This window comes from Panthera leo, chromosome D1 (assembly GCF_018350215.1).
Source record: "Panthera leo isolate Ple1 chromosome D1, P.leo_Ple1_pat1.1, whole genome shotgun sequence".
Classification (NCBI taxonomy): Eukaryota; Metazoa; Chordata; class Mammalia; order Carnivora; family Felidae; genus Panthera; species Panthera leo.
In genome coordinates, this window is record NC_056688.1 from 12,726,874 (window position 1) to 12,751,103 (window position 24,230).

The 24,230-nt window shown below is 37.4% G+C and overlaps 1 pseudogene; it reads left to right on the plus strand.

Moving 5' to 3' along the window:
* Positions 1-742: 742 nt before the first annotated feature.
* LOC122200397 lies at positions 743-23,218 on the plus strand (annotated as a pseudogene).
* Positions 23,219-24,230: the final 1,012 nt, after the last annotated feature.

The window sequence follows — 24,230 nt, forward strand, 5'->3', positions numbered from 1 at the left end:
CTGTGCTGACAGCTCAGAACCTGAAGCCTGCTTCTGATTATGTGTCTCCCTCACTCTCTCTGCCCCTCCTCACTCATGCTGTCTCTCCCTCTCTCAAAAATAAATAAATATTAACAAATTTAAAAACTGTTTATAATGGTATTACTGCAAAAGGTACTAGTACTAATTTTAACGTGATTAGTAAACAAAATACATACATGAAAGAAAAAAGGAAAAGGCGACAATAAATAAAAAATACCATAAAAACAGCAAAGCGTAGGCAGGATCGTGTTTTTAAAAGTTTGCTGTTTTCCGTATTGTCTATAACATGGCTATGTGATTTTTATAAAGAAGAAGTAAGTGAGGATACGGCAAAGGGGCACACTTCAAAATTCAATCACAAAATGATATATACTTATTTTATGTAGTTAATTTCTAAGCCAATGACTTCCAAAAAATCATCTGTTGGTAACAGAGGAAGTCACATTTCATGGAAATTGATTCTTAGGATTCCAAAATTGAAAACCGTTAGAATCCGTTTTTGGTATGTGTTTACGCCAACTGAAATGTGTATAAGCCGGGCCATAATAATTTATATTGAAAGCAAACTATATTGTTTGTTGATAGTACCTTCCTTTTCCCTCAATACTTCAGTTCTTGTTCAGTTTGAGAAGCCCTATTGCCCTGAATCAATGGAACATCTTAATAAAGACCTTACATCTTGAAGTACCACTGGATCCAGCAGTTTGACGAACAGACTGAGTTGAGAATAAAGGGAATCATGGAGAAAGTAAACCAGCTGATCTGACCCAGACGTTTCACCCACATGAACACCACCACCAGGGCTGCACATGGCACAGCCACCATCCTCCAACCTCGAGACACCTATTGCAGGAGGAAGCAGCTAGATATCCTACTGGAGGCAAGGGACCAGTTGGGACACAGGAAGATGTATGGTGGGGATTTCCTGAGGGCCAGGATGTCCTCCCCAGCCCTGAAGGTAGGCGCTTCAGAACAGGTGACAGACTTCAACAACAGCACCTACCTTGTCAGCTGCATTTTGTTTAGGGAGGGCTGGGTCTCTGTCTCTCCTGCTCATCCACCCCAGGGAAGGGATGTCTGCTCTCTGGAGGGCAAGGAACCAATGACCGAATGATCGCCACAGGCCAGTTTGACAACGGCACCTCCTAGTCTTCGCTCTGTGTGGTCTGAACCTGAACTCGACTGCTCAACTGTGTAAAGACCTGGACTACCAAGACCAAGAGGCCTTCTACCGCATGAAGCCTCCACATATTCCCTGTAGGTATGACTCACATGACCACCAGCGAGGGAAATATTTGCTATCTTAGAAAGGAAGAACCAAGTCTTTTCCACAGGTAACAGGCCTTCACATTCAATAGGCAATACAAAGAGGTAGGCTTAGGTTCAGACCAACCCTGCCTAGAAACTTTTCCTAATCAAGCTCCCTAACACCAAATAAATGTTGATTTGGTTATAATCCTATCGGAGTCGGTTCAGCTGCTGGTATACTCACAGGCCCCATACAGGTCATCTCTACACCTGTGGTTTTAAGGAGTATAACCGATGAAGCACTTTACATATCCCGATTGTTATCCATTGGTTTGTAATACTTCCAGAGTTGGTAAGAGACCAACTTTTTAAGAGACCAGTATTTTCTGTAACATATTCTATAGAACAACAATCCTACAGAATATTAGATGCCATGTCAAAAAAAAGGGGGGGGGGTGATGAATAATATCATTGGTCTACTTCACCCTGTACACTAAATAAATCACCAAATTCTATGCACTGTACCTCCCACAGAGTTACTGAACCCAGTCATCACTCCATTGCTGTTGCCTCTGTGGAGAAACTATCATTGTACCTCAATTAGATTATTCCACCCATCCCCAGAGCTGGTTTCCTTGTCCACAGTCTTGTTTCCTTCAATCTACTGTATCCAAACTAAGGTTTCTAAAATCTGGATGACTTTTACTTTTCCTTGCTTAAATTCCTGTATGTGACCCCATTGCTCTAAGGGTAAAATCCATACTCTGTAATGTTTACAAGGACTTGCCTAGCTCTAAACCTTGTTGTCTCACCCTTATGCTGCCTTGCTCTGTCAGACAAGCTAAACGTTCATTTCACAAATGGACCATGTGCTCCTTCAACTCTGTAATTTTACAAGTCTTGGTTTAAATAGTACTCTTCCACCTTTGGATAAAGTGCTATTCGCATATTCTTTCAGTACATTCTGATTTTTTTTCCAATGATAACACTCATTATACTGTTAAATTTCACACATATTTTTATATCTTCTGCTACATTGTAAGTTCTGTGAAGCAATAACCATAATTTTTTTGCCATTTATTTATTCAATTTTTAAATAGTTAGGATTTTCTATGTTCCAGACATAACTCTGGGTTGTGGGGAATAAGTTTAGGAATTCCCTGAGTTTGCACCAATGGGTTAACAAGGTTTAGGATGAAAGAATCCAAGATTAGGTAAACAGGGCACCCCAGTATAGAAGTATAGGAGTAGGAACCCACAGGATGAATGCATCCAAGATTAGGTAATAGACTGCTGGTGAAATTGCCTGGAGCAGAGGTAATTAGCAAAAGAAAGGTGCCATGTTGACCCTGGGGTAGCATGCTCTGTCTTATCCCCTAGGCAAGTTGAGATAAACAGACTCACTCAGCACCTGATACTCACACCAGGATTTTGTTTTGTATTGACCCAAACCCCTAACACTGCATATCTTTGAAAGCCCCTTTCTTTCACACACATGAATTCATGATTACTGTTTCATTGTCTCTTTCTGCACACCCATCACGTTTGTAAGCCTTCTGATCCTAATAAAAACTGAGCAAGGACCCTTACTCGGGGCTCTTATCTCCTCCCAGACATTATTAGCCTCTCTCACATTTAATTTTGCATCTGCTTTCTTGCTGGACAAGAGAGAACTCCAGACTCATTCTGTAACACTGGGTATTTGGAATTCTATATTCTAGTGGAGTAAAAAAACGGCAAACAACAAGTTGTAACAAAGTCACTAGAATAAGGATTGTTAATGAAATGGTGAGTGCTATTTTAGAAGAGGCAGGTGAGACCTGTTTTGAATACCAACCTGAGAACAGGTGAGTTGAGCAACACCTTGAATGAAGTGAGGAAGTGAGCCAGATGAATTTTGGGGGAAATACCATTCCCAAGAGAGAGTATATGAACTGAGGTGAGAACATGCTGGAATGTTTCAGAAATGGTGAGGGGAACCACTGAGGCTCGAATGCAATGGATGAAGGAGCAAGGAAGTCAGATGGGTAGGCAGAGCTTAGAGGCCATCTATATATGATAGGAAGCCATTAAGAGCCACCACTTTGTCTCCTAGCCCAGTGATGCCTAACACGTGGAAGGTTCTCAACTGCGGAACGGAAAATAAGTGAAATACAATCAGGAAAATAATTAAATAGGTTTATTTTCAGCTGGCTTATTCAGTAACTTTAGTATGTATCCCTTCAAGTGGGGATGGAAGACAGGGGTTCAAAATTATTTGACCATGGAACAGTTATACCATTTTAAGAGACTTTGGCTCCATAGTTTGGTAATTGCTGCTATAGAAAGGCCTTGTTTTGTGATGTGGGTTCAAAAAAGCAAGTGGAATAATATAGTATCCTGAAAATTTAAGTTCAAATACATTTCAAACATTATGACGACACCAGGGCAGGGGGCAGGGCACAACTGACCCTAGGTTTCTACAAAATGTCCCTTTCACGCTCTGTCACCTTCACTTTTTTGTTTTCCTGATAAAGGTATGGAACAATTCCTTTATCCTATGGCTCAGACAAAAGAGGCTGGGCTTTTCCAAAAAACTATTTTAACTAATACCTAAAGGAGGTATACTCATGAAGATGTAGAGCCCTTTTCATTTTGAAGGCCATGTTTTAACTCTACAGGCAGAGTCTTCCTGTGCTGATTCCATTTTCCCTGTTGGCCACATACAGCTCCCTCTTGAGATGGTCTTCAACGCAGCCTGTGTTGGGGGAGCTCTCCCTACACACTTTCTTCCTTGTTCTCAGGAAACCCTAAATTCCTGGTCTAGCTAACGTACATGTATTTTTGGCCCTATCATGCTTCCAAAGTGGACTATATTTATGACAATTTGCCTGACCCTGTTTTACTTTCCAACACACACATTTACTTCTGGATTCCAAGCTTCATTAAAAAATGTCTTTTTTTCTCCTCTTGCATGGAAGTAGACATACATTTCCTCACAGGTGAATAGTCAGTTTCACAGTTGATTCCATATCCAAGAACTCTTGCAGATTATTCTAATACAAAACTCTAAGCCCCATTCTTAGGCCCAAGTCAGGTGCTAGGACATTTCTTCCCACAAGTCCAAGGACTAAATTGGTTTCTTTCATTTGTAACATAGTAAATACAGTTTCTCCCTCATATTCTCTCATCCCTAGCTACCCAATCAGATGCTACCTCCTCAAATACTCACTTCTTCCAAGTTAAAAAAATATTTTTAATTTTAGTATTTTTTTTGATAATCATGGTGGGAAAATAAGCAAGTGGTTGCCACCTGAGAAGACTTCATACAGGAAACACAGTTGTTAAGAAATCTTTCAGTTTCTGTCATGGTCTGTTACAGACTCCCTTCTGAAACGTAATATGCATGTGTGTGTGAGTGTGTGTGAATGTGTGTGCGCGCATATGTATATATACACGTGTGTGTATGTATATGTGTGTGTGTATATATATACACACACATATATAATGTGTGTGTGTATATATATATATACACACACATTTATATACATACACATACATGCACACTTAATACTAAGACAAGACACATTGACATGAACGTCATACTGTGTTTTTAATTCTACTTTTTTATATATTTATAAATGTTTATTTTTGAGAGAGCAAGAGAGAGCAAGCACACACAAGCAGGGGAGGGGCAGAGAGACAGGGAGACAGAGAATCCCAAGTAGGCTCTGCACTGTCAGCACAGAGCCTGACAGTGGGCTCATACTCACTAACCGTGAGATCATGACCTGAGCCTAAGTTAGATGTCTAACCAACTGAGCCAACCAGGGGCCCCCTTTTAATCCTATTTTTAATGTCCCAAAGTTTGGCTTTGGTAATCCAATTCAAAAGGTTGTCTCTTGACAACTTCAACTTTACCTTAAATAGATGTGGGAGAATAAATATTTCAAATTTCAGAAATCCAGGTTCTGCAACGAGACAAATTTTAACCTTGTGCCAAAGATAGGTCTGACAGGATCCTCAGTAAAAATAATCTGGAGTGACTATTATGCTTATTTAACATATGTGGAAATTTCCACCCAAATATATTAAATAGCTTGGCCAAAGTAAGTTACACCTAGCAAGATGCAGTCAGAACCTGTATCCCAATCTACTTTATGCGAAAGTCAAGAGGCTATATATAACACTGTCTCCCATGACTCCACCACTCCCGACAGCTGTTACTGTCCAAATACCCTGACCCCTCACCTCTGCAACCCTATGATGCCCGTGATGAAGGATTATTCTCATTTGACTCCAAAATTCAGACAATCTTTTTCAATTTTGGAAAATACTTCCTTTGTCCTTCCTGGAGGTCTCTGTGGATCTGGCCCCTGAAGTCCTTCCTTTCCCAAGATGGATACTATGTTGATGGAATGAATTCAGTTGACCAGATATACTCACCAACTTAATTTGTAAGACCTATATACCTCGAGGTGAAGTTCACTGTGCTAGGCCACTAAAACATTATAATGAATAAGACTGACCCAAATGCTACTCTCAAGGAGATGACAAAGTACAGAAAATAACCTCTGGGGATCTTGTGAAGGTCAAAAGTGCATGAATAGGAGGCTGGACAAATGGATTTTCATAGAAGGTTGTAAGCCAGTCAAGGAGCTTGGTTCTTATCCTGTAGGTTGATGATGGAAAGTCATGGAAGTATTTTGTCTAGGGGAAAACAGGCAGCACAGAGGATGTTTTAGTTGGGATAAACCAAAGGAGCAGAAATACACATATACCTTGTAGAATAGTTACCATAATCAAGTTGAATAACATATCCATCACCTCACATAGTTTGCATTTTTGTGTGTGTTTTATTTTGTCTTTTTAAGTAATCTCTGCACTCAATGTGGGGCTTATAATCTTGAGACCAAGAGATGCATGCTCTACTGACTGAGCCAGCCAGGTGCTCGTGTGTGTGTGTGTGTGTGTGTGTGTGTGTGTGTGTGTGTGTGTTGTGTAAGGACACTTAAGATCTGCTTTCACAGCCAATTTTAAACCTACATTAACTATAGTTATCATGCTGTACATTAGATCCCCAGACCTTAGTCATCTTATAACTGAAAGTTTATACCCCTTAACCAACATCTCCCCATTTCTCCCACCCCCAAACTCTGAAAACTACCATTCTACTGTTTCTATGAATTTGACTTGTTTAGATTTCATATATAAGTGAAATTTATCTTTCTGTATCTGACTTATTTTACTTAGCATGTCCTCCAGGTTTATCCATGTTATTGCAAATGGCAAGCTATTTTTCTCTTTTAAGTCTGAATGATATTGCATTGTATATTTAGACTACATCTGTATTCATTCATCCATCAATGGACACTTAGGTTCTTTCCATAGCGTGGCTACTGTGAATTAATGAGGCTATGAATATGGGGTGTAGGTATCTCTTCAAGTGCCCCAGAACTATTGAATCAGAAGCCCTGGGGATACAGTTCAGTAAGCGGAGTTATAATAAGCTCTCCAGATAATCCTGATGTACACTCAAGTTTGAGAAGTACTGCCATAGGAAAATGTTGATGAAGGCCTGAATTACCACAGGTGGTAAAGATGCAAAGGCTGGCTTGCAGTAGAAAATCATTTAGAAGATAAAACCAAAGATATATGTTTTATGAATTCCACATGGCCCTCTTTCTGGATCTTTGGATCCCTTCCCTTACCAGGAGAATGATTTTCCAGAATCCTAACCCATTTACTTTCTCAGAATATCTTAAATATATCAAAGTAAAGGAAAATAAAGCATTTGTAGAGAGTGAAGAGTGGCTCAATCTCTCTCAGCTAGTGATTCATTTTTTACTTTAATATCTGGGCAGATATCTGGCTAATTTATTTTCCCATTTTTTTGAAGATCAAACATGGGGGTTGAAATGATAAAGAACTTTACCTACATTGAAGTCTTACCACATAATAGTAAGTCTATTGTGCTATTGCTTGCCGTGTTCACAATTTATCCATTTAAATGACTTACTTTGAGAAATTTCTTAGACATTAACTATTTCAAACTTTCATTTCCTCGGACAAAGAGTATCAATCATCTTGGGTTTTACAGGGGGGACTTTATTATTCTTAGAAATTATTTTCATATCAATTTAAATCAATTTTAATACTAAGTCAGATCTAAATGCCTAACCAACTCTTAATTTCAGCTGCCTGCTCTCAAAATGTACATGTTATTTTTATTCTTAAAAATCCAATAATTAGGTAATGTGAAAATGTCTCAGATAAGCTACAGAGTTAGATAATTTCTTTGGTGGTTTCTCATATCTGTTTCAGCCAAACCATCTTAATTAAAGTTCTATGAACTAGCAATTTCTGTGGATATTTTCATTTTATCACAGGAAATTCAGTGGTCAATACACAGCCATCTAACTCATAAAAGCAATGGTTTTGCTATACCGGAATTTAAGTGAATTTCAGAAAAGCAAATGACTTCTGTTATAACAATCAATGCTGTATGCATTTGCACACTGCCCATTTTTCATATATTCAGTAAAAGTTTATGGAGGGCCTACTGTAGGCAAAGTACTTTGCTAAACCTTGTGGAGAACATATAAATAAATCATGAACCCACTGAAAGCTCAGTCTATGGAAAAGACAGATCCCTTATCTCTGCCATGGCAACCATCATTCATACCAACTATTACACCAAAAAAAGTTGTTAGACTTGAAGCAACTGGAGGCCTTTTAACACCTCTGTGGTTTCCCTATTTCCTGGACCATAATTTTTAATACAATTACGTGGTTCCTTAGATGATAACGCCAGATTGTTATTTTTAGATCCATTTATAAATCTGATATAATTCAATATACATAAATTTAATTGTCTTAACATATACCACAAATCCCAACAATGTAGAGAGATGACAAAGAAGGTATATTGTTTAAGCGGCAAAATATATAAATGACCTCCATCTTGAAAGAGAGAAGACAGTGGATTAGGAAAATCCTGAGCTCACCTCATCCCATGGACACTATGAGGCAACAACTATACATATTGCAACTAACTCCAAAAACAATCTGAAGTCCAGGAGAACATATCTTCCAGAGCTAGTTGTAGAGAGAAGGCCACATCAAAAAGGGTAGAAAGGGTACAGCTGGAAACCAAAACCCTGGTATAGTATAACTGACCACAAATGGGAGGGACATAACATGTATAGAGGAACAAGAGAATCAGACTCCATGGCAGACATCCCCGGTCCCGGGGACCTGCACTGAGAAGACCAGTCCCCATAGTATCTGGTTTTGAAAATCAGCAGGGTTAACTCCAGGAGAGCCAGTGGGCAAAAGGAAACTGAGTCCCATCCCTTCAAGAGCTAGCCACTAAATAACTCAGCCTGAGACATAGTACAGGAGCAGCAATTTGAAAAGTGTATGGAGTATATGTGAAGGAGATTTATTGACTAATTTTAGGATGTGTTCTGGGGGAGGGCAAGTGTCTGCAGGAGCTTTCTACAAGAATGAAAGTGCTTGTGGGTGCCATTTTTCTTACCCTCCCCAAGCCTAGATAGCCAAATGCTTTCTGGACCCAGTTCTTTTTTTTATTGAAAAAAAAAATTTTTTTTAATGTTTTTTTTTGAGAGAGAGAGAGACAGTACATAAGCAGGGGAGGGGCAGACAGAGAGGAAGACATAGAATCCTGTAGCAGGCTCCAGGCTCTGAGCTGTCAGCAAAGAGCCCGGTGTGGGGCTCAAACTCACAACCTGAGATCACAGCCTGAGCCGAAGTCAGATGCTTAACCAACTGAGCCATCCAGGTGCCCCTCTGGAGCCAGTTTTAATACTCTCCATTCACCTTGCTGGCACTGCATGCCCCACCCCAGCATTTCCCTGTAGACCTGCCTCACCCAACCCACTTGCCCCAGCAGGTACCCCTCTAAAGCACCCTGTCACATCTATTGGGCAGGCCATTCTGCCCTGTGGAGGTGGCAAACTAACCCCACACACCAGCACCCTCCAGTGCTTGCAGCTGGGCCTCTCACCTGGCTTTGCAGGGAGCAAGCCCTGCCCTTTGATGTACCCACAGATGTCACAGGGGCTAATGGTGAACAGATAGTCTGAGGTCCGGTCCTACCCACCAGTGGGTCTGGGCTGAGCCTCTTACCAGCACAAGGAGCAAACTTGGCTGCCCAGGGCTCCTACAACAAGCAAAGAGGGTAATTACAGCAAGTAGGGCTGAGCACCAGCTTAACCCACCCAGCATCCTTACAGCAATTGTGGGTCAGCCATAACAAGATGGCATATGTAGCCTACATAGGGGAGACCCATGGAGGGCCTAGCTGTGGTGACCAAAGGGGATTATGCTACAGAGCACCAAAGGAATCCTTCTACACAAGGCCACTACTTTTAAGACCAGTAGACATACCTGACCTACCAAATATATAGAAACAAATACAAAGATAAACAAAATGAAGAAACAGAGGACTATGATCCAAATGAAGAAAAAAAACCACAGAAAAACAGGTAAATGAAACAAAGATAAGCAATATGGCTGTTAAAGAGTTCAAATTAATGGTCATAAAAATACTTTACTTGACAATAGAGTTGATAAACTCAGTAAAAACTTCAACAAAGAGATAGTAAATATAAAAAATAACCTGTCAGAGCTGAAGAATATGTAACTGAAATAAAAAATACACAAGAGGGAATCAATAGAAAATTAGAGGATGCAGAAGAATGGATAATTGATATTGAAGAAAGGGTAGTGGAAAGCAACCATGCTGAAAAGAAAAAAGAAAAAATGAGAATACATTAAGGGACCCTGTGACATCATTAAGCATAATAACATTCACAGTACAGAGATCTCTGGAGGAGCGAGAGAGAGTGAGCAAAAGGGAAGGGGGAAGATCACTTAAAGAAATAGCTGAAAACTTGCCTAATCTGGGAGGAAGGGAACAGATATCCAGGTTCTGGACAGATGAGCCCAAATTAGATGAACCCATGGAGGTCCATACCAATTTAAACACATAACAATTTTAAAAGCAAGAATCCTGGGTGGCTGAGTCAGTTAACCATCTACCTTCAGCTCAGGTCACGATCTCATGGTTTATGAGTTCAAGCCCCACATAGGACTCTCTGCTGTCAGTGCAGAGCCTGCTTCAGATCCTGTGTCCCCCTCTCTTGCTGCTCCTGCCCCACTCATGCTCGTGCCCTCTGTCAAAAATAAATTAAGAAAAAAAAGCAAAAAAAAAAGATAGAGAATATTAAAAGCAGGAAGAGCAAAGATACTAGTTATAGGCCAGAGAAACTCTATAAGGCTATGAAGTGATTTTTGAGTGGAAAGTTTGCAGGCCAGAAAGGAGTTGCATGGTATCTTCAAAGTGCTGAAAGCAAAAAACCTGCAACAAACAATAGCCTACAAGATCATCTATCAGTATTGAAGGAGATCTAAAGAAATTTCCAGACAACTAAAAGTGAAAGGAGTTCATCATCACTAAATTTGCCTTTCAAGAAATGTTAAGGGGAAATTTTTAAATGGAAAGAAAAGACCTTAACTAGAAGAAAATTATGAAAAAAAATTTCACTGGTTAAAGCAAACATAGTAAATGTAGTAGAATAATCACTTATAAAGCCAATACAGAAGTTAAAACATAAAAATAATAAAATCAATTATGTCTACAAAAAATACTCAAAAGATATACAAAGTAAAAAGATGTAAAGTGACCTATATATAAAACATGGAGGGAGCAGTAAAAATGTAGTTCTTTTAGAATATGTTTGAAAAATTTTAATGTTTATTTATTTATTTTGAGAGAGAGAGAGAGAGAGAGAGAGAGAGAGAGAAAACGAGCAGAGGAGGGACAGAGAGAGAATCCTGAGTGGGCTCTGTATTATCGGTACAGAGCTTGACATGGAGCTTGAACCCACGAACCATGAAATCATGACCCGAGGTGAAATCAAAAGTCAGATGCTCAACCAACTGAACCACCCAGGTGACCCAGAATGTGTTTAAATTTAAGGGGTCATCAACTTAATGTAGATTTCTATATATATAAGATGTTACATATGAATCCGATGGTAACTATAAATCATAACTTATTAATAGATACAAAAAAATAATGAGAAAGTAATCCAAGCACAAAACTAAAGAAAGCCATCAAAACAGAATAGACAAGGGAAGAAGAAATCAACAGAACTACAAAAACAACAAAAACCATAACAAAATGACAATATATATAGTTATCAATAGTTATTGTCAATATAAGTGGTCTAAATGCTCTCATCAAAAGACACAGTGTGTCTGAGTGATTAAACAAACTTGACCCATCTATATGCTGCCTACTTGAGATTCCCTTTTGATTTAAAGACATATATAGCCTGAAAGTGTAAGGGCTGGAGAAAGATATTCCATGCAAACAGAAGCAAAAAAAAAAAAAAAAAGAAAAAAAAAAAAGAAAAGAAAAGAAAAGAAAAAAAAAAAAAGCTGTGATAACAATACTTATATCAGACAAAATAGACTTTAAAATGGAAACTGTAACCAGAGATAAAGCAGGGCATTACATAATGATAAAAGGATTATTCTAACAGGAGGATTATAAAAACTAGAAATGTCTAGCACCTATGTAGGAGCACCTAAATGCATAAAGCAATTATTAACAGACAGATGGAGAAATTGACATTAACACAATACTACTATGGGACTTTATACTTCTATCAATGGATAGATCATTCAGACAGGAAAATCAGTGAAGAAACAGGGACTTTGAATGACGCATTATACCAGATAGACTCAAAAGATACATAGAGGACCTTTTATCCCAAAACAGAATACATATTCCTTTCAAGTGCACATGGAATATTCTATAGCACATATCACATATTAGGCCATAAAACAAGTCTCAATAAATTTAAGATTGAAATCATATTGAGCATTTTTTTCTGATGAAAATGGTATGAAATGAGCAATTAATTACGAGAAAAAAAACTGGCAAAAACACAAACACACAGAAGCTAAACGACACACTACTAAACAACCAATAGGTTAAAGAAGACATCAAAGTGGAAATAAAATACCTGCAGACAAATGAAAATAGAAACAATGGTCCAAAATCTTTGGGACACAACCAAATCAGTTCAATGAGGAAAATTTACAGCAATACAGGTATACTGCATAAAACAAAAATCTTAAAAAGGAGGTGGGTGGGAGAAGAGCTAGATGGGTGATGGATATTAGGGAGAGCACTTGTCGTGAGGAGCACTGGGTATTGTATGTGAGTGATAAACCACTGCATTCTATTCCAGAACCAGTACTGCACTGTGTTAACTAAAGTTTAAAAATAAAATAAAATAATCCAATCTTATACCTCAAGGAACTAAAGAAAGGAAGAATATCCAACATCTGTAGAAGAAAGGAAATAATAAAGATCAGAGTATAAGTTGAAACTTAAAAAAAGTAAAAAAAAAAACAAACCCAAAAACCAAAAAACAAAGAAAAAAAACAAAAAACAAAAAACAAAAAAAGACGCCCAAAACAACCCCCCCCCCACTAAAAAACAATAGATAAAAACAATGAAACTAAGAGCTGATTCTTTGAAAGGATAAATAAAAATGATAAACCTTTAGCCAGATTCATCAAGAACAAAAGAGAGAGGACTCAAACAAATAGAATAAAAAATTAAAGGGGAGAAATAACAACCAATATCACCAATACAGAAAGGATTATAAGAATACTATTAAAAATTACATGTGAACAGGGGCATCTGGGTGGCTCAGTTAGCTAAGCTTCTGACTCTTGATTTCAGCTCAGGTCATGATCTCACAGTTGGTGAAATCAACTCCCTTTGGGCTCTGTGCTGACAGCATGGGGCCTGTTTGGGATTCTTTCTCTCTCCCCCTCCTCTGCTCCTCCCCTGCTCATCCTGTCTCTCTCCCTCCTTCCCTCCTTCTCTCTCTGAAAATAAATCAACTTAAAAAATGTCGTGTATAAACAAATTAGACAACCTAGAAAAAAAATGGATAAATACCTTGAAATTGGGTGAATTGGTAATCAAAACTCTTAAGCAATAAAAGTCCAATACCAAATGGTTTCACAGGTGAATTCTACCAAACATTTAAAGAAGAGTTAATACCTAGTCTCCTCAAAGTAGTCCAAAAAGAAGAGGAAGGAAAATTTCCAGACTCATTCTACCTGTCTGGCATTCCCATGCTAGCAAAACCAGATAAAGACACTTAAGGGGGGGGAAAAAAATAAAGTTCAATATCCCTGATCAATATATATGCAAAATTCTTAATATTGGCAAACCAAATTCAATGGTACATTTTTAAAAATATTTATTTTTTAAAATTTACATCCAAATTAGTTACCACATAGTGAAACAATGATTTCAGGAGTAGATTCCTTAATGTCTCTTACCCATTTAGCCCATCCCCCCCTCCCACAACCCCTCCAGTAACCCTCAATTTGTTCTCCATATTTATGAGTCTCCTCTGTTTTGTTCCCCTTCCTGTTTTTGTTATTTTTGTTTCCGTTCCCTTATGTTCATCTGTTTTGTCTCTTAAAGTCCTCAGATGAGTGAGGTCATATGATTTTTGTCTTTCTCTAATTTCACTAAGCATAATACCTTACAGTTCTATCCATGTAGTTGCAAATGGCAAGATTTCATTCTGATTGCCAAGTAATACTCCATTGTATGTATGTATGTGTGTGTGTGTGTGTGTATACACACACACACACACACACACACACACACACACACCACATCTTCTTTATCCATTCATCCATCGATGGACATTTGGGCTCTTTCCATACTTTGGCTATTGTGGATAGTGCTGCTATAAACATGGGGGTGCATGTGTCCTTCTGAAACAGCACACCTGTATCCCATGGATAAATGCCTAGCAGTGCAATTGCTGGATTGTAGGGTAGTTCTATGTTTAGTTTTTTGAGGAACCTCCATACTGTTTTCCAGAGTGGCTACACCAGCTTGCATTCCCACCAACAATGCAAAAGAGATCCTCTTTCTCCACATCCTCACCAACATCTGTTGTTGCCTGAGTTGTCAATGTTAGCCATTCTGACAGGTGTAACGTGGTATCTGATTGTGGTTTTGATTTCTATTTCTCTGATGATGACTGATGTGGAGCATGTTTTCATGTGTTGGTTGGCCATCTTGATGTCTTCTTTGGAGAAGTGTCTATTCGTGTCTTTTGTCCATTTCTTCATTGGATGATTTGTTTTTGGGGTGTTGAGTTTGATCAGTTCTTTATAGATTTTGGGTACCAACCCTTTATCAGATATGTCGTTTGCAAATATCTTCTCCCATTCTGTCAGTTGCCTTTTAGTTTTGCTGATTGTTTCCTTTGCTGTGCAGAAGCTTTTTATTTTGATGAGGTTCCAGTAGTTCATTTTTGCTTTTCTTTCCCTTGCCTCCAGAGATGCAATGATACATTTTTTTAAATTACTCTTTTGTGTGTAGCTGTCTGGTTTTCCCAATGCCATTTATCAAAGAGACTGTCTTTTCCCCGTTGTGTAATCTTGCTTCCTGTCATAAATTAACTGACAATACAAGTTTGGGTTTATTTCTGTGATGTCTCCTGTGATACCAATCCACATATCTATTTTGTGCCAGTAGCATACAGTTTTGAATACTATAGCTTTCTAGTATATTTTTACATCTGAGATTGTGATACCTGAAGTTTTGGTCTCCTTTCTCAAGATTGCTTTGGCTATTCAGCATCTTCTATGCTCCAAACCAATTTTAGAATTATTTGTTCTAGTTCTGTGAAAAGTCCTATTGTAACTCTGATAAGGATTGCATTAAATCTGTAAATTATTTGTGGTAATATGGACATGTGAACAGTATTAATTATTCTGATTATGAGCATGGAATACTTTTCCACTTACTTGTGTCCTCTTCAATTCTTTAATCAATGTTTTACAGGTTTCAGAGTACAGGTCTTTCACCTCCTTGGTTAAGTTTATTTCTAGGTATTTTATTTTTTGTTGCAATTTTAAATGGGATTGTTTTCTTGATTTCTTTCAGCTATGTTATTATTAAATTGGGCCACTTTCTATACCACACACAAAAATGAACTAAAATGGATTAACAACACAATTTTGAGACCTAAAACCCTAGAACTCCTGCAGGAAAACAGGCAGTAATCGCTTTGACACAGCCTCAGTAACAGTTTTCTAAACAAACCAACTATTGAGGGTACACAAAGTAAAAAGCTTTTGCACAGGAAAGAAAAACAACAAAATGAAAAGACAACCTACTTAACGGGAGAAGGTATTTACAAATGATAGATCTTATTAGAGGTTAATATCCAGAATATATAGGGAACTCGTACAACTCAACACCAAAACAAATAATCTGATTAAAAAATGGGCAGAGGACCTGAATAGACATTTTTCCAAATAGATATACAGATGGCCAACAGACACATGGAAAGATGCCCAAAATCAGTGATTATCAGGCAAATGAAAATCAACACAATTAAATATCACCTTATACCTGTCAGAATGGCTCAAATAAAAAAAGACAAGAAACAACAAGTATTGATGAGGATGTAGAAAAAAGAGAAACCCTTCCGTACTGTTGGTGGGAATGTAAATAGATGTTTACTGTGGAAAATAGTTTAGATGTTCCTCAAAAAATTAAGAATAGGATTACCACATGATTCAGTAATCCACTAATGGGTGTTTACCCCCAAACAATAAAAAACACTAATTTGAAAAGATATATGTACCTGTATGTTTTTTGCAGCATTATTTACAATAGCCAAGTTATGGAGGCAACCCAAGCGTCCAATGATAGATGAATGGATAAAGATGTTGTGGTATATAAATACAGTGGGATACTAGTCAGGCATGAAAAAAGAATGCGATCTTGCTATTTGTAACATGGATACACCTAGAGCATTACACTACAAAATAAGTCAGACACAAAGACAAGCATCATGTGATCCATCTTATACGTGTAATCCAAGAAACAAAATAAATGAAGAAATAAAGCATAAACAGACCCATAGAGAACTGATGGTTTCTGGAGGTGAGGGGATGGCCACAAAGGGTGAGGGGAATGGGAGGTACAGGCTTCCAGTTAAGCAATAAATAAATCTCGGGATTAAAGGCACAGCACAGGGAATATATAGTCAATGGTATTTTAATTGTGTTGCATGGTGAACGATGGTGGCTATACTTGTAGTGAACATAGCTGAACATACAGAGTTGTTGAATCACTGTGTTGCTATGCATGTGAACTTCATGTAATATTGTGTCAACTATACTTCATGAAAAAAAAGGATTATTTGCTATAATCAAGTGGGATTCATTCCAGGGATGCAAGAATTTCTAAATATTTGCAAATCAAATCAATTTTATGTATCTCACATTCAGAAGAGGAAGGATTAAAACCATGTGATCATCTGAATAGGAAAAAACACTTGACAAAATTCAACATATATTTATAATAAAAATTCTCAAGGTGGGTTTAGAGGGTACCTACCTCAACATAAAAAAGCTATATGGGACAAACCCACAGCTGACATCATACTCAGCAGTGAAGCTTAGCTTTTCCTCTAAGATCAGGAATAAGACAAAGATGTCCACTCTCATCACATTTAGTTAACATAGTACTGGAAGTCCTAGACAATGTAATCACACATGAAAAAGAATTAAAAGACATCCAAAATGGTAACAAAGAAGTAAAACTCTATTTGCAGATGTGATTCAGTTTATGGTAAACCCTATAGACTCCAAGAAACTACTAGAAATAATAAATGAATTTAGTAAAGTTGCAGGATATAAAATTTACAGAAATAGGTTGCATTTCTATACACTAAAAATGATGTGTCCGAGAAATTAAGAAAACAATTCCATTTACAATTTTACCAAAAAGAATACCTAGGAATAAACTTAACCAAGGATATGAAATAAGTAGACTCAGAAAAATATTAGATATTGATGAAAGAAACTGAATATTTCACAAATATATAAAAAGATATTCCATACTTATGGATTCAAGGAGTATGATTAAAATGTGCTCATTACCCCAAATCTACAGATTCAATGCAATCCCTATCAAAATAGTGAGTGACTATAAGTGAGTGAGTGAGTGAGTGAGTAAGTGAGTGAGTTTGTTTTACAGAACTAGAATAATCCTAAAGTTTGTATGGAGCACAAAAGACCCTGAAGAGCCAAAGCAATCTTGGGAAAAGACCAAAGGTGCAGGTATCAAAATCCTAGATTTCAAGATGTACTAAAAAGCTATAGGAATTAAAACAGTATGCTACTGGCACAAAAGAAGACACATCAATAGAACATGATAAAGAGCCCAGAAATACACCCATACTTACATAATTAATCTATGACAAAGGAGGTAAGAATACATAATAGGGAAAAGGCAGTATCTGCAATAAATGGTACAGGGAAAACTGGACAGCTACATAAAAAATGATACAAGTGGACCACTTTCTCACAGTCATTCACAAAAATAAACTCAAATTGGACTAGAGACCTAAATGTGAGACCTGCAACTATAAAACTCCTAGAAGAAAACAGGCAGTAATCTCTGACACCAACCTTAACATTTTTAGATAGTTCTCCTCAGGGAAGGTAAACAAAAGCAAAAATAAAGTATTGGGACTACACCAAAAATAAATCAATCAACATGAATACACCACATTAATAAGACAAAGGATAAGAACCATATGATCCTCTCAATAGGTACAGAAAAAGCATTTGACAAGATAGAGTAGCCTTTCTTCATAAAACCCTCAAGAAAGTAAAGATAGAAGGAACATACTTCAACATTGTAAAGTCCATATATGAAAGACAGTTAATACCATCCTCAATGGGGAAAAATGAGAGCTTTCCCCCTAATTCAGGAAGACAACAGGGAGGTCCACTCTCACCAGTTGTTGAACATAGTCCTGGAAGTCCTAGCCTCAGCAATCAGACAACGATGAAATAGAAGGCATCCAAATCAGCAAACAAGAGATCAATTTTTCACTCATTGCACAAAACATGATACTTTATGTGGAAAACCCAAAAGACTCCCCCAAAAATCAGGAAAGTTGCAGGATATAAAATCAACATACAGAAATCAGTTGCATTTCTATACACCAATAATGAAGAAGCAGAAAGAGAAATCAAGGAATCAATCCCATTTATAATTGCACCAAAAACCCTATGATACTTAGGAATAAGCCTAGCTAAAAATGTGAAAGATCTGTATGTTGAAAACTGTGTAAAGCTTATTCAAGAAATGTAAAAAGATGCAAAGAAATAGAGAAACATTCCATGCTCATGGATTGGAAGAATACCATCAAAGTGTTGATACTACCCAAAGCAATCTACACATTCAATGCAATCCCTATCAAATAACACCAGTATTCTTCACAGAGCTAGAATAAAAATTCTAAAATTAGTATGCAACCAGAAAATACCCCAAGTAGCCAAAATGATGTTGAAAAAGAAAACCAAAGCTGGAGGCACCAGAATCCCAGACTTCAAGGTATATTACAGAGCTGTAATCATCAAGACAGTATGGTATTGGCACAAAAACAGAAAGTGAGATCAATGGAATAGAATAGAAAACCCAGAAATGGACCCACAAACGTGTGGCCAAGTAATCTTTGACAAAGCAGGAAAGAATATCCATTGGAAAAAAGACAGTCTCTTCAGCAAGTGGTGCTGGGAAAAATGGACAGTGATATGCAGAAAAATGAACCTGGACACTTTATTTCACCATACACAAAAATAAACTCAAAATGGATGAAAGACCTAAACATAAGACAGGAAGCCATAAAAATCCTAGGGGAGAAAGCAGGCAGCAACCTCTTTGATCTCAGCTATAGCAACTTCTTACTAGACAGATCTCTGGATGCAAGGAAAACAAAAGCAAAAATGAACTACTATGACCTCATCAAGATAAAAAGCTTCTGCCTGGTGAAGGAAACAATCAGCAAAACTCAAGGCAACCAATGGAAAGGGATAAGATATTTGAAAATGACATATTGGATAAAGGGTTAGTATCCAAAATCTATAAAGAACTTATCAAACTCAACACCCAAAAAACAAATAATCCAGATAAGAAATCGGCAGAAGAAACACTTTTCCAAAGAAGACATCCAGATGGCTAACACACATTTAAAAAAATGCTCAAAATCACTCATTATCAAGGAACTACAAATCAAAACCATAATGAGATATCACCTCACACTTGCCAGAATGGCTAGAATGAACAACTCAGAAAACAACAGATGTTTGCGAGGATGTGGAGAAAGGGGAACACATTTACCTTGTTGGTGGGAATGCAAACTGGTGCAGCCACTCTGCTAGACAGTGTGGAGTTTCCTCAAAAAATTATAAATAGAACTATGCTACAACCCAGCTATTGCACTACTAGGTATTTATCCAAAGGATATAAAAACACTGATTCAAAAAGGGATATGCACCCCAATGTTTATAATAGTGCTATCAACAAGAGCCAAATTATGGAAAGAGCCCAAATATCCATCAACTGATAAATGGATAAAGATAGGGGCACTTGGGTGGCTCACAGTTAGGTGTTAGACTTGGGCTCAGGTCATGATCTTGCAGACCGTGAGTTTGAGCCCCGCACTGGGCTCTGTGCTGACAACTCAGAGCCTGGAGCCTGCCTCAGATTTGGTGTCTCCCTCTCAGCCCCCCACCCACTTGCACTCTGTCTCTCTCACTCTCTTTCACAAATAAACATTTATAATTTTTTTTTAAAAGATGTGGTATGTGCACGCGCACACACACACAATGGGATACTACTCAGTGATCAACAAGAATGAAATCTTGCCATTTCCAACAACATGGACGGAACTAGAGTGTATTATGCTAAGCAAAGTAAGTCTGAGAAAGACAAATATATGATTTCACTCACATGTGGAACTTAAGCAACAAAACATGTTCATCTGAACATAGGAGATAGGAAGGAAAATAAGATAGAAACAGAAGGGGAGGGAAACCAGAAGAATTTCTTAAATACAGAGAACTGAGGATTGCTGGAGGGCAAGTGGATGGAGAGATGGGCTAAATCAGTGAGGAGCATTAAGGAGGGCACTTGCTGGGATGAGCACTGGGTGTTATATGTGTAAGTGATGAATCACTGGGTTTGACTCCTGAAACCAATACTACGCTGGATGTTAACTAACTTGAATTTAAATAAATTAAACAAAACCCAACAAAAAAGCTTCACACACTGTAGGAAACTGTCAACAAAATTAAAAAGCAACCTACTGAATTACAGTGGATATTTGCAAATGATTTATCTGATAAGGGGTTAAGATCTAAAATATATTACTATCTTTTACAACTCAGCACCAAAACAAACAACCCCATTAAAAAAAAATGAGCAGAGGACCGGAATAGACATTTTTTAAAGAAGACAGATAGCAGACACATGAAAATATCCTCCATATCACAAATCCTCAGGGAAATGCAAATCAAAACCACAAGGAGATGTTACCTTACACCTGTCAAAATGGCTAGAATCAGAAAGACAAGAAATAACAAACTTTGATGAGGCTGTAGATGAAAGGGAACACTTGTACACTGTTTGTGGGAATGTAAATTGGTGCGGCCACTGTGGAAAAGAAGTATGTAGGTTCATCAAAAAATTAAAAATAGAAATACTATGCAATCCAGTAATTTAATTACTGATTATGCAGAGAAACCGAAAACACTAACTGAAAAAGATATATGCACTGCTGTGTTTATTGCAGTATTTATAATAGCCAAGATAGGAAAGTAACCTAGGTGTCCATCAACAGATGAATGGCAACAGAGATGCAGTATATATAAACACAATGGAGCATACTACGCCTTATAAAGAGTGGGATCTTGCCATTTGCAACAAAATGGATGGACTTAGAGGGTATTGTGTTAAATGAGATAAGTCAGAAAGACAAAGACCATAGGATTTCTCCTTTGTGTAGAATCTAAAAATAAAAAATAAAAATAAAAAACCCAGAAAACCAGGAACAGACTCTGAGAACAAAGTGTTTACTGCCAGAGGTATATAAAGCTGGGGAGATGGATCAAATAGGTGAAGGGTATTCAGAGGTACAAACTTCCAGTTATAAAGTAAGTAAGTCATGGGGATGAAAAGTACATCACAGGCAATATAATCAATAATACTGTAACAATGTTGTATGGTGACAGATGACGACTATAGTTATTGTAGTGAGCACTAAGTAATGCACAGAATTGTGGAATCACTATGTTGTACACTTGAAACTAATATAACATTTTGTATCAACTATACTTCAAGGATATTTGTTTAAAAGGCCCAAGTCTTACCTGGATGAAAGCATGATGTGAGTCAATGAATACAGCTGAGGCTACTTTTATAGTGAAGTGTTCAGAATAAGGAGGTATCAGCCCTCCCTTTTTCTACATTTATCAGACCGCACTGTTAAGATGTTCAGCCTGGGCCCAACACTGAAATTTTAACCCGAGAACCGGATTCTGGTGCACACAAAATAAACAATGTGTGTGACATCATTTCATAAACACATTCAAGGTTTCTCCATGGAGAAGAAGAGTTTGAGGGGAAATTTCACAAGTTACCAAGGTCAATGTTATTGGTACAATGTTTAGCTGAGTTACTGAGGCCTGCTATTTCATGGCCACTTATTTCCTCCTCATTTGGCTAGCTGTTGAGTAGCTTGGGGGACTAGGTAAAGCCTGAGGAAAACATTGCAAATGCACAAGAAAAATTATCCCTACTCCAGGACAAACCATTCATTAGTGAGATTATTCAAAAGTGAGACTTTTAAAATATTTGTTGAGGAGAGGAGAGAATAAATAGAGAAGGGTGGAGAGAAAAGAGAAAAAGAAGGGAGAAAATGAGGAATTTGTTTCAAAAATAATTTGTGGTAATAAAAATTGTTTACTGCACGTATTTTTATTGCCAGAGAGTGAGAACATAGGAAAAAGTCAGACTGAAATGAAGACTCCTTTCCCCAGTGGTCATACTGTGAAAAGAAGGTGGATTACAGCATTTTGTAAATAGAGCAAGTTAAACACAAATTAAAAATGACTGCTTGAAGAGAAAACTTAATTTCCTCATTGAAGATTCAACACTGCATCAATGGGTTTACTATTTACAAAAAGTGGTGAAAAGTATGTATTTTTATTTTGAAATTAGTTGATTTATGAGTTTCTTATAAAATAATGTTTGTTTTTTTAATTTGCCAAACATTTGGATTTGGGTTTTTAACTAAAAGTCAAATTTTATTTTTTCATTCATAAATACTAACGTTTTTCTTCCTCTTTCTACACCCATTTTGTTAAGATTTTAATGCATCTGGTAAAGTTGTTTTCTTCCCCTTAGCAGTAATACTATTATCATTAGAAATTATCTTGGTCAGAATTTTACAAATGTGTACATTTAAAAATTATATAATTAATTTCATTTAGTTACAAAGAATTATTGACTTGTTTTCCATCAGACTTAAAATATTTTGATCATCATGGAATTGGGGTCTTTAAAACACGTATACTTCTGCATGCCACAAGACATATTTTGATTCAGTGGAAAAAGCATGGTCCTCCATGTATTACCAAACATCTGTTTGGTAATGAAAACTATATCCCAAGGAAAATTGATCGAGCAGTCAGAGACAATGACACAGCCATTGTCATTACCCCTGGACAGCACCTCAGACCTTCTCCTGTCAAAATTTTCATTCAGAAGGCCATTAATGTTCAAAAGGCCATTGAATGTCTACTCTCGCAAAGCCCAGAGACCAAGTTGATCTTAAAACTGAAAATACCAGAGATGATTAGTGATTTCCATGGTTGTATTAAAAATCTTATTGTGAAGGATATTTTTGTGGATTTCGATGTGGGTATTATTGATGTTTGGGAGAGGACTATTGCATACGGTGCTAATAATGCTCATCCACCTGATTATGTGACTGGAAATCTTATTAACATCTTTTTTTAATTTAAAAAAAATGTTTATTTTTGAGAGACAGAGACAGATTGTGAGTGGGGCAGGGACAGAGAGAAAGGGAGACAGAATCTGGAGCAGGCTCCAGGCTCTGAGCAAGCTCTCAGCACAGAGCCTGACATGGGGCTTGAACTAACAAACTGTGAGATCATGACCTGAGCCAAAGTTGGACACTCAACCAACTGAGCCACCCAGGTACCCTGAAATCATATTAACATGTCCTTATACTCTATTTGCTAGAGGAAAAATACAGAAAAACAGTACTAGCTATTCTCTATAGATGACCTAACTTAGACTACCAGGACAATTTAATGTAATCCAAGAATAAAGAAATGAAATTAAAACAAATTAATGTAATAAGTACAGAATATACAGAACATAAAAATTACCATTGAAACATTTTTTAAAATGTTTACTCATTTTTGAGAGAGAGAGAGAGAGAGAATATGCAAGAATGCACATGAGCAGGGAGGAGCAGAAAGAGAGGGATACAGAGGATCCAAAGTGGCCTCTGAGCCAACAGCAGCAAGCCCAACGCGGGACTCGAACTCACAAACTCTGAGATCATGACCCGAGCTGAAGTTGGATGCTCAAGTGACCAAGCCACCCAGGTATCCCCATTTAAACAATTTTTAAGTGTACAATTCAGTGGCTGTGCAATTCAGATGCATTCATATTCATACTGTTATACAAACATTATCATGATCTAGCTCCAGAACCTTTCATCATCCCAAACAAAAACTCTATGCCCATAAACTAACCCCTCATTCTCTGTTATCCCCCGGACCTGGCAACCACCATTCTAATGTCTCTATCAATTAGAATGTTCTATGTATAGCTCATAAAGTGGAATTATACAGTATTTGTCTTTTGTATCTGCTTATTTCATTTGACATAATGTCAAATTTTATCTATGTTGTTGCCTATGTAAGAATTTCCTTTTTTAAGGCTGAATAATATTTCATTGTATACGTACACACACTTTGTTTATCCACCATCTATCAAT